General features: G+C 38.2%; 1 pseudogene across 1 annotated transcript; it reads right to left on the minus strand.

The window, feature by feature from the left end:
- Positions 1 to 307: 307 nt before the first annotated feature.
- LOC114317090 (uncharacterized) lies at positions 308 to 11,176 on the minus strand (annotated as a pseudogene). Its single transcript, XR_014365962.1, has 4 exons — positions 11,071 to 11,176; positions 7,151 to 7,367; positions 5,913 to 6,070; positions 308 to 625 (listed from the first exon to the last, which is right to left on the minus strand). The product of XR_014365962.1 is annotated as an uncharacterized LOC114317090 (transcript).
- Positions 11,177 to 12,574: the final 1,398 nt, after the last annotated feature.

Raw genomic sequence — 12,574 nt, forward strand, 5'->3', positions numbered from 1 at the left:
TTAATGGGTATCTAATTTCTTAATACAATGCAATGATTTTACCCTTCAATGACTTTTTGACTACAAAATGACAATTATAACATCATTCTAAAACCTTTCTTGCTTCGCCTAATCTCCTTTTTTGTTCTCTATGATCCTTCATATCTGGGAATGGCATAATACAAGAGTATCAAGGTTATTTCATCAAATTGTTTTGTAACCAAAATTAGTGATTAGCAGATTAGGGCATAAGCATCATTGCATACTTCCATTGGAGGCAAACTAATGGAGGGGAAGTATTTGATAATTTTAAGATGCATAAAAGAACAGGGCAATTTCTAGAATGCAAGGCGAGATGCCTACAGTTTTTTGAAGTCTCAAGAGAGGTGATTAAAATTCCCATGAATTTAAATAGTTGATGGACTGTTAGGGAATATGACTACGAAATAGAGATGAAAATCATAATATAAATGAATAGAAATTTGAAAAAAAAGAAAAAAGAAGAGAAAAAAAGTGATCAACCTGAAAAAGGACCACCAATATCACAAGGATGATCCCAACGGCCATCGCACTGCTGTAGTAGAAGAGGCCAATGTTGTGATAATAATCCCCAAGACCAAAAATATAATGCGATATGAGAAAAATTCTGGAGGTAAAATCAAAAAATAAGATAACTGAGTTGCGAAAATGATGAAAAGAATTGAAGGTAGAGCATCCTATTTATAACGAAACAATATTACAAAATAAGAAGCAAAGATAAAAAAAGATATTAAATATTACTATCATAATTATACACTATCATAATTACAATATCACTATTTCCTAATTTCAACACTACCATAATTATAATATTACTATATCCTAATTCCAACACTACCATAATTATTATATTACTATTTCCTAATTCCAACACTCCCCCTTAAGCTGACGTGAATATATTCAATAAACGCAGCTTGTCGATAAACGACTGGAGTAATGTTGGGCCTATAGACTTGGTGAACATATCTGCTAATTGCTGAGAAGAAGAGACAAATGATAGTCTCACAATACCAATCCGAACTTTCTCTCGAATGAAATGTATATCAACCTCTATATGCTTAGTACGCTCATGTAGGACAGAATCAGAAGACAACATAATAGCAGACTTGTTGTCACAAAATAAAGAAGCAGGAGCAGTCTCCTCAAATCCTAACTCTGCCAAAATAGAACGCAGCCATAGAATCTCACAAGTGCCTTGTGTCGTAGCCCTATACTCAGCTTCTGCAGAAGATCTAGAAACAACTGCTTGCTTCTTACTTTTCCATGATATAAGATGATCACCATAGAAAGTACAGAAGCCAGAAGTAGAACGCCTATCCGCTTTGAATCCTACATGGTCAGCATCAATAAAACAAGAGAGTCCAGATTGAGGATCAGTTGTGAAGAACAATCCTAATCCAAGAGAGGTCTTCAAATATCTCAAGATGTGATGAACCACATCAAGATGTTCTATACGAGGTGCATACACGAATTGGCTAACCACACTTACTGCAAATGTCAAGTCAGGCCTAGTATTGGTCAGATAGATGAGACGCCTAACAAGACGCTGATACATACCTGGATCCTCTAGTAATTCGTCGGACTCTGATGTGAGCTTGACATTGGGATCCATAGGAGTAGAAACAAGTTTACACCTCAACATACCAGTATCCTTAAGTAAGTCAAAAGGTGTACTTTCATTGAGATAAGGAAATCCCTTGCTGTGAGCGAGCCACCTCAATCCCTAGAAAATACTTGAGATTCCCCAAATTCTTAATATTAAAGGTATGTCCCAAATCCCGTTTTACTTGATCAATGCCAATAGAGTCATCACCGGTGAGAATGACCTCATCCACATACACCAACAAGACTATACATTGACCTATAGAATTACGATGGATAAAGTAAGTATGGTCTGAATGGCACTGAACAAAGCCCATGGAGATGATGACTGAGTTGAAACGACCAAACCAAGCTCGTGGAGATTGCTTTAAGCCATACAAAGACTTGTGCAGTCGACAAACTTGCCCCGAATACTCCCCCACAGCTCGAAAACCAGGAGGAGGTGCCATATAAATTGTCTCAAGAAAATCCCCATGCAGAAAAGCATTCTTGACATCAAGCTGATAAAGGGGCCAAGAATGGGATGCAGCAAAAGAGATGAGTAGACGAACTGAGGTAAGCTTGGCAATTGGTGCAAAGGTAGCACCAAAATCCTTGCTATGAACTTGAGTGAAGCCCTTGGCCACTAAGCGGGCCTTATAATGGTCAGCGGAGCCATCAGGGAGGTACTTAATAGCAAAGACTCATTTGCAAGCCACGGTACTCTCGCCAGAAGGTAAATGAACCAAATCCCAAGTATGATTCTGTTCTAAAGCTGCCAATTTAGTCTGCATTGCCGCCACCCATTTTGGATTCTGAAGGGCCTCTAACACAGGCTGAGGAATAAACTCGAACTCAAGCTTGCTAAGGAAAGAATGATAAGAGTCGAAAATCCTATCATAGGAGAGGTACTGGGAAATAGAATGATTAGTACTACACAGATAACCCCAACGATGAGGGGGATGTCGATCCCAAGGAGGATTACGGTGAGGAAGAGAATGAGAGGTATGTAAAGGGAAAGAATTACCTAACCTAAGATCTGAAGAGGTGGCAGAAGGGGGCTAAGCATGAGGGCGGCGGGAGTATACCTGCAAGGGAGGGGGGGAAAGAGGCGAAGGCGGAGGATGAGAGGGGGGGCCAACCTCATCCGTAACCACATCCAAAATGGGGACCGGGTGAACACTTGAAGGAGCTGAAGAGGAAACTTGCAACGGGGGCTTAAGACTAAAAAAATGAATATCTTCACAAAAAGTAACATCCATAGTATGGTGAAACTGACGAGACACAAGATTAAAACATCTATACCCTTTAGACATAGAAAAATACCCCAAAAAAATACAACGAATAGACTTGTCATCTAACTTACTGCGAGTGAGACGCTGGTCCTGAACAAAACATGTACACCCAAAAACATGAGGCAAAAGAGGAAAAAGGGTAGTATTAGGCATAAGAATATTTAAGGGAGTAAGGCCATGTAACACACGACTAGGAGTCCTATTAATGAGATAGACAACAATAAGAATAGCCATATGCCAATAAGACTTGGGCACACTCATACCACAAAGAAGACAACGCACAACAGACATAATATGACAGTTTTTATGTTCAACCACACCATTTTGTTCAGGGGTCCTAGGACATGTAAGTTGTTTAAAAATACCCGTTTGATTAAGGTGAGAACGAAACGCATTGGAGATATATTCCCCACCATTATCAGAACGGATGGTCCTAACAATGGTACGAAATTATGTCTAAACCATTTTCAAAAACTAAACAAAGATGGGAAACACATCAGACTTGCGGCGAAGTAAATAGACCCAATTGCACCTAATGTGATCATCAATAAAAGTCACATAATAACGATGACCCGAAAAAGCAAGAACAGGAGAGGGATCCTAAACATTAGAATGAATATGGTCAAAAGCACTAGGGGCACGTGTCATTTGTGGTATATAACTAGTACGGATATGTTTAGACAACTCACAAGTAACACAATAAAATTTAGAATCCTTGCAAGCATTATTTAATAACGGGAAAAGTTGACATAAATATTAAAAGTTAACATGACTCAGATGGGTGTGCCATAACTCTAAAGTTTGAACAGAAAAAACACAAGATATAGAAGCAAGCAAAACAGATGCCTAAAAACTAGCTAAACGCAAAGAAAGCAGGTCCGGTGGATCCCCAAAGTAGTATAGCCCATCGCGCTCATATCTCCTGCCAAAAATCCTCTTCGAACTCAGGTCCTGTAAAAGACACGAAGAAGGTAAAAAGATGACGGCACAATTAAAGGTTTTGGCAAGACGACTAATAGATAAGAGATTATAAGCATACTTGGGAACATGCAATACAGAAGATAAAGTGATATCAGGGGAAAAAGACACAACACCTTTATGTTGGACAGAAGAGCAAGAACCATCAGCAAGACACACAGATTGGGCAGCAATGGTGGGTGCAGGAGAGAAAAGAAAAGAAAAATCACCAGTCATATGATCATTAACCCCAGAATCTAGGATCCATGAAGGACTAGCAGACCGAACATGGAAAGCAGTAGAAGTACCTGTACCAAAGGTGGCAGTAGAGGATGATGGTCCAAGAGAACCAGTGGTGTGAGACCCAAGTTAGGCCTGAAGCTGACAAATTTAAGTCTGTAACTGCTGTAGATTAGGGACATTAGGAGCCTCAGAAGTAGGAGTAACTTCCACCAAAGCAGCAGTGCGAGCAGAGCTAGAACTACGCATAGCAGGACCACGAGGACAGGAAGGGCGTTGCCTCAACTCAGGATGAAGTTTGAAGCAACGAGCTTTGACATGTCCAGGCGCACCACAATGATGACAAGTAATAGAACCGATGGAACTTCGAGAACCAGAACTCGCAGAAAGAGCCATTTGATCTACTAACACTGGAGGTACTGAAGGAACACAAGGCTGAACGAATCGCTGGCGCCGCTCATCACAGTCAATAGTGGCAAAAACCTCATAACGAGATGGCATGGGTGACGTGTTGAGAATCTAAATTCGAAGAGATTCAAATTCAGTGTTTAAACCCATGAGAAACTGAAAAATGTGCTGTCGGGCAAGCCTCTTTGACACAAGGGAGGCGGTTTCTAGTGAAAGGTCAATCAAAGGCTCATATTGAGCAAGTTCCTCCCAACAAGCCTAAAGATATCCAAAGAATTCAGCTACAAAAAGGCCAAGAGAGGATTGAGAGGCCCAGGCTATATCTTGGTAAAGCTCGAAGATACGTGCATCATTGTGAGCATGAGCATACATCTGTGACAATGCCTACCACAAACTCGGAACTGTATCGCAATAGAGGAACATGTGATAAATTTGATCTTTCATGGAATTGAACATCCATCCCAATAAAGTGCAATTATCGATATCCCACTGAGCACGTGTAGGGTCTCTCGCAGCTGGTGGGGTAATAGTAAATAAAAGCCAATGGGCCTTTCGTTTTCCCCCAAGATAGAGTTAAAAGGAACGGCTCCAAGTAGCAAAATTTTTCTCATTCAACACCACACTCGTAATACGATGAACAGGAGTGTGATGAGAAAGAGAAAAATCAGAACCAACAGGAATAGGTTTGGTGGGTACATCAGAAGAGACAATAAGAGATGGCTCAGTCATGGTGGAAGAATAGGGGTTGAAAAACACACAAAATCACAACAACAATGGCTGAAATAATGCAAAAAGCCGGGAAAAAAAAAACTCAACGACTTATGCAAATAAATGTTACTGAATAAATCTGGTAGCCAATGAATCAAGATGACAGAAAAAATGTGCCTAAAACATTAGCACAACACCTCGAGAAGGGGAAAAATGGACCCCGGGCCACCCTAGAGAGGTAGCCGAAGCACACAGGACCAGAACAAAGTCTGGCAACAGCAAACCGAGCCTCGGTAGGAGTGTAGGAGAACTGCCGAGGGGAAAAACAGGGAAGAAGAAGCGTTGTTGGGAGGTCTAGAAGGTGTGGGTAGGGCTGTTAGGTGGTTTAGAAGGTCTAGATGGGCTGTCGGTGGCTAATCTTTGGCTCTGATACCAAAACATGATGAAAATAATTGTTTTGGCTTACCTATGAATGAGGTAAAGCCTTGTATTTATAATGAAACAATATCACAAAATAGGAAACAAAGATAAAAAAAAAAGTTATTAAATATTACTACCATAATTATACACTACCATAATTACAATATCACTATTTCCTAATTCCAACACTACCATAATTATAATATTACTATTTCCTAATTCCAACATTGCGAATGTCAGAAAACAAGGGAATAGTGTTCACTCATTAATCCATATGGACTTCACCTTCTGTGAGGGACACCTGAAGGATTTCTAAGGAAGAACCAATCATCCGTATATCTAAAAGCTTGTGGTCAAAAGGTGACATGGAACGAACCCATGAACCCTTAACAAGTTTCTCCCACTGCCCTTGAGGGCACATCCCTATCCCGAGAGAGAAGTTCCTGCAAAGTATACATCACAGGATTAATGGGAAAAATAGTGACTTAGAAATTGTACCGTATGGTTTGAAATGTACTCCGAAACATTCCTAATTTCTTAAGTTGTCATACCTAACCGGGTAGCTCTATTGTAAGAGAGCTTATAATTTTTCAAACATGACTTAAGTATGATATTTTTCTTAGTCACAACATTAGGGAATGCTCACAGATGTTTACAATTAACATAGGAGCGGAGCATTAATAGATCTCATTGTAGACATAAAGGGAATTTGAATCATTTATGTTACTTCTTTTTTTTTTTTTTTGGTACATCCAAGAACCTTAGATATATAGCCTACAACCTCTGGAGAGGGGGAGGGGGAGGTGTTGTCGGTGTTGTCGGTGTTGTCGGGGTTGAAGTGCCCAACCACAGGGCTACCCATAATGCTTGTTATCTCCATATTTAGCCCAGAAAACCTTTTTGTAACCAGGTTACAGTAAATTAACAAATTATTGCAATTTGCATGAAAAGAAGTAATTTCTTCAATGCACTTCTTGCTAAAACATAGATAAACAGTCATAGATTTTCCACATTTGACCAATTAATGGACTCTAATTGCAATCTCAACCTACTCTGAGGCGCCCTTACTTGGGCTAGCAATAAAATCCCAATGTGGCATTTCCACGGCACATTTTGCAATTGCCACATGGGTAGCATGTAACAGAAAATCATTAAAGTTGACATTGTAATTTGACTGTAAGTGTAGGGGGTTGACTTTTACAACTGCAAAATGACGAATCAATGTGTGATATGGGTTGCAAGGGCGCAAAGTATATTTAACCCATAAATAAATAAGTAAATCTAAGAAAGCATGTACAAAATCATCACGATCCTTAATGTCATTTGTACAATGTTCTTACTTACAATGTTTGTCTAGGTACAAGTTTCTCCAAAATACAGCCATAATATTCACATTCATCAGGGATAGAAAATCACTTCTTAAAAGTTAAAACAGTGCAAAAGTAAACTCCTATTTGTCCCAGTTTAGTGCTTAATGTAATTTCAAAATTATTAAAAAAAATATTATTTTAGGTAACACTCACCTATGGAAACAGACCTCAACATTCGGTAGACGTGCACTTGAACTTACACTAGAAACATTCACTTTTACTGAATGTGCAAACTTTCTAAGATTTTTAAGTCTTGATAAACCATGGATTAAAACTCTTTCACATAGCACAATAGCACCATGCTTGGAGCCAGGAGATTTTTCCACTGGCAACCTTGGTGATATTTGCAATGTGGTAAGCTGAGCAACATCTGCAAAACAAAGAAGGCAAGGCTAGAGAATATTGAACAAGGAAAATTTTTAAACTGACTAGTGAAACTGGGATAACACACCTACATAACTTATTGAGGAGATAAATCATGCACAAACAGAACTAAAGATCAGTGAAATGCTATTATTGTGCAAACAACACAATCCATCACCGAGCAAGTAGAAAACCCAACGAAAATTTATATTCCTTCTTTTCTTTTCCTTTCATTTCTCCCTACCAATTCCAAACATCAAACAAAGTATTAAAAATCGTGTTCTAAAAGAATTTGGATTTGTATTTTTTATGCAATTTTCCTTTGAGTTCTTTGACAAGTCTAATTGTCAATTTCTTTGACAAGTTGGAATATACAAATCTGAAAAACAACCAAGCCGATATATATATATATATATGAACATAACCAATAACAAATGAATTCGCAATTACACTACAACAAATTGCACATTTGGCAACTAATTTTGGCGACCAAAAAAATTTTAGTCGCCAAAAATAGTACTTTGGGCGACTAAAAGTTAATTTAGTCGTCGGCGTTTATTGAATGTTTCAGCTACTATATTTTTTTAGTCGACATATAATGCCTATTGGCGACCAAAAAAAAAATTAGTCAACAAATAGAACGTAATTGGCGACTATAATATTTTTAGTCGCTATTATTTGGCATTTTACGCTACTAATTCTTCATTTAGTCACCGTATAATGTTATTTTGACAACAAAAACAAATTTAATCGCCAAATAATGACACGTTTATTAAACTTTTGCCGACAAAAATCAAAGTAGTAGCCAAAATATTAGGTTTGGCGACCAATTTTTAGTCGCTCTTAATAACAATTTGCCGAGAAATTCTCATTTGGTCGCTAAATATTCAAAAAATATTTTAGAGGGAAAGCCATTAATATTGGTGCCTAGTTATACAAAAACACTTTTGGGTAGTGTTATGTCTCACACACCAACATAGAGAGTAGTCAATACCAAACCTCACTGTCGCTCACCACCGACGATCATTACCATCGCTGGCCACCGGCGCTCGCCACCAGAACCACTGCAAATCAGCACCACCACTAATCACAGGTATTTGTCTCTCTCCCTCTTTGTCGATCTGGGTCTCTCTCTTTCTCTCTCTTTCTCGCTGTTTCTCTCTTCTCCATTTCGCACACTTTCTGTAGGGTTTTGATATGATTGTTTTTGTTGCATCTTGTGTTGATTTCGTAAATGGTTTTTTAGGGCTTTATCTGATTTTATATATGGGTTTGGTTGAAGTGGTTTTATTTCGGATTGTGGATCTTTGTATTTGTTGAAATTTCAATTTTGAGTGTTAGGTTTTTCAGAGTCAATTGAGAAGAACAAGTTTCTCAGATTACAAATGCTAGGTACCCAAATAAAAAAATATATTGCAATATCAAAAATTTCAGATCTTGTTGGACTCCGACTTCTTGCTCTGTCTCTCCACACTCATTGGTCTGTTTTGGGTGCAAAATTATAGCACCCATGGACTCCTCTGACTTGAGGGTGTTTATCTTGAATGAGATGTTGTTCAGCACCACTTGCATAATTACTCATCACCACTGTAATTGTTTAGCTATGTTGGGCATTGGGGGTGGCCCCCCATCCATCCTAAAACACACTCAGATTCGAAAGTGAAACTGAAAGCCCACTATATGACCATATGTGCCTCTGTTGCAGCTAAATCAGTTGATTAATTATGTAATTAACTATTGATTGATCAATTGTTAATTAATCAATTGTGTTTAAACACAGCATTACTGTGTTTCTGCCTTTCATTTGGTTAGTTTCTTGGACAAGTGCCTTCTTGTCTTGCCAAAAAGGAAAGGTAAAAAACAAAAACAAAAAAAGATGGGCATATGACCTTTCCAAGATAGTTGCGCATTAGTGCAGCAAATTACAGGTTCAAAAATGTTGGTTTTGATAATTTAGTTTTTAGTTTTCTTTGAAAATTTGCTAGTAGAAACACCATCCTCAGCCCCGCTAGATTATCCAGAAACTTCTAGACTAAAGTTGCCAGAAGGCAAAAAAAAAATTGTTAAATTTATGTTAATTCGACCGCTCAATGAAGTAAGAAAGAAGAAGGCTTGTTTTTCTTGTTAATTCATGTTAAAGTAGATATCAAATTTCCTATGCATCAATTTTCATTACATGATGTACAAAGACATGTTTCATCTTGCATTGACACTGACCTCTAGGGAAATCCTCTTTCCCCATCCCCCAACTTTCCCCATACTAGCACAATTTGGAAGGCAGGAGGACAAAGCATGCAAAGGGTTAGGGGGTGTGGAGAATGGCTTTCATCCTAAGTGTCAAACAACTATCTGCACTTTAACAACTAATCAAACTCAAGCTTAGCTTTAGTTTACATAACCAACTCACAATATTTGTATATGAAGTTCAATTCATTAACTACAAGAGAAAATATTTATCCAAAACTAGTAACAACAAAGCCAATTAAAATACGTATATGCTAAAATTTGTGGAGTTTGTGAAGATGGATGCATCATCTCAGAGTCTACGACGTAAGATAAGGTATATGGGTGCTCGACGGTTCTTACCTGAGAACCATAATTGGTGAAGAAGTAAACTCTTCAACAGTGAAATTAAGAATCGGTCCAAACTTGTGAAGTTATCAGGAGAACAAATACTGGAGCAAATTAATTTGGGGACGTACATGCCTTATGGAAAGCATCCAAACAATCAAAAAAGACAAAGGAATGAAAATCCAACTCCGAACTGGACAAAACGAAGCATTTTGTTCGACCTACCCTATTGGAAAACACTGAAACTTTGACACAACCTTGATGTCATGCACATAGAAAAGAATATATGTGACAATCTGATTGGAACACTATTGAGCTTAGATGGCAAGAACAAGGACACGGACAAAGCACGTTTAGATCTGGAGGACATGCAAATACAAAAGGAGTTACACATGATAAGGCATGCGAATGGCTCTTTGGAGAATCCTCGGGCATTGTACACATTGTCCCCGGTAGAGAGACAAGGGTTTGTTGATTTCTTGAAATCAAGAAGCCTTCAAACTTTTTTCATATAAATATAGTTCAATATGACCATACTGTCGAACAGGCTGATGTTTACATCTAGGATGCTCGGACTTCTGAAAGGATTTGTGGGCAATAAAGCTCGGTAGGAGGTTCCATTGCGGAAGGCTACATATCGAAAGAGTGTACGATGTTTTGTTCAATGTATTTGGATGGAGTTGAAATGGTGTTTAACCGGGAAGAAAGGAACTATGATGGGGGTGACAATGGCCCGGGGTTGGCGATTTTCACTCAAAATGTTCGTCATTTTGGTCAACTCCCAAGGGCAATTGATGTGTCTGTAGCTGACCGCGAATTGACTCATTAGTTTGTCCTACACAATAGCTTGGAAGTGGATGAATATCTAGAGTATGATTCCTCACAAAATATACACTTACATTTTCTACATGTTTTTTATTTTTTAAAGTCTTCGTTATTCCAATTACTTATGAATTACATTGTGTTAACTAGGGAACACAAGCTCTTGTTGCAACAAAAACATGAAGTTCATGCAACATTGAAATGCGACAATGCAAAGAATTTCCTAAATAGTTCAAAGATCACGTAAGCTAAAATTCCTTAGCGTATAGTTTGCAGATAACGTTAAATTATTCTAAGTTAGAATTAACATAACATACTTTGTTGTGTAGATGAACCAATTATGAAATCAAAAGTCAAAACCGATAAGATATGGTCATTAGCCAATGGTCCTAATGCCTTATTGAACACATATTCGGGATGCATTTCTAATAGTGTTCGATTCCATACTATTGACCGTGATAACCGTAGTAAATGTCAAAATAGTGGATCGGTAGTGGAGGAGGACCACCAAGGCCAATTTATAAAGCTCTGCGGCTACCTTTGTAAAGTGTGGGAAATGACATATTTGTTTGGACATTGGGTTGTTTTGTTCCAATGTGAATGGTATAACACCGGTAGTACTCGAACTTTGCGTGTCGAACCACATGTGACAACTATTAATGTAAGAAGTCGATGGTATAAAGATGACTCGTTTGTGTTCTCAAGACAAGTTCAACAAGTTTTCTATGTTCATGATACAAAGTTAAGGGCAAATTGGCAAGTTGTAGAAAAGTTTCAACATCAACGAATTTGGGATGTGCCAGAGATGGATGTGCCAGAATTTGATGATTTGTTGCAACAAGATGAAACCACTGCTGTTGTACCAATTGAGCCTATTGATAATGATGTTGTTTTGCGTCGCGATGATATTGAACCTAAAATTGTTTCAATGGAAGTTCCTCAGTCCAATAAGCATGTACAACCCGAGGGTGTTATCGATGATGCTTTCATTTGTGATGAGAATGAAGAACTAACACTCATGGGTGAAGAAGAAGAAGAAGATGAGATAGAAAGTGATTTTGATACAGATACGAACATAGAGTTTTAACGTACGAGTTCAAAATTCCGATATGTGTTCTCTAAGTAGATAGGTCATAACTTTGTTTCTTTGTCCTTCATGTTTTGTTGATGTAATGGGGGAAAATAAGAATACGGAGTTTGTTCTTGTATTACGTAGTTAGATGTTATGTAAAATTCATTAATTTTGTGCAATGTTCAGCCTTTTAAATTGATGAACCTGTTACTTTGAATGTCATGCCTAATATTGGTTTATGTACTTCCTTAATTCTATGACAAGTGAACAGAATAATTTTTTGTGTTATATGTTAATATCGTCAAGGATTAACTATTGTAAATAATCCATATTGCGCTCTACATTGATGATTGGCTTATGTGAGGTTGATAATTCATGTATGTTTGTTACTTAATGCAGGTAGCATGGTTCCCGGAGTCAAGACGGGGCGGCGTAAGAGTGCATCCAATGGCAACGTATTATCAGCTTCTGAAGCATGTCCACAGGAGATTGGCACCCCGCTGACTTTCTCTGATGAGATGCTGCCACCAAATGATACACAAACAGTGGTCGAGGAGACGCGGCCAGGTGGCGTGGGTAAGAGCATTGTACTTAATCGATGATGTTTTTTTTGTTTTTTGGTTAAAAAACAAACAGACAGCAACATTCACATTGTAATAGTAGCAACCAATAGGCAGTTGCACCAGTTGTATTATTATGCAGCAACATTCACTTTGTAGTAATAGCAACCAACAGACAGTTGCACCAGC

Source organism: Camellia sinensis, chromosome 4, assembly GCF_055761805.1.
Source record: "Camellia sinensis isolate YWXY chromosome 4, ASM5576180v1, whole genome shotgun sequence".
In the NCBI taxonomy this organism is placed as follows: domain Eukaryota; kingdom Viridiplantae; phylum Streptophyta; class Magnoliopsida; order Ericales; family Theaceae; genus Camellia; species Camellia sinensis.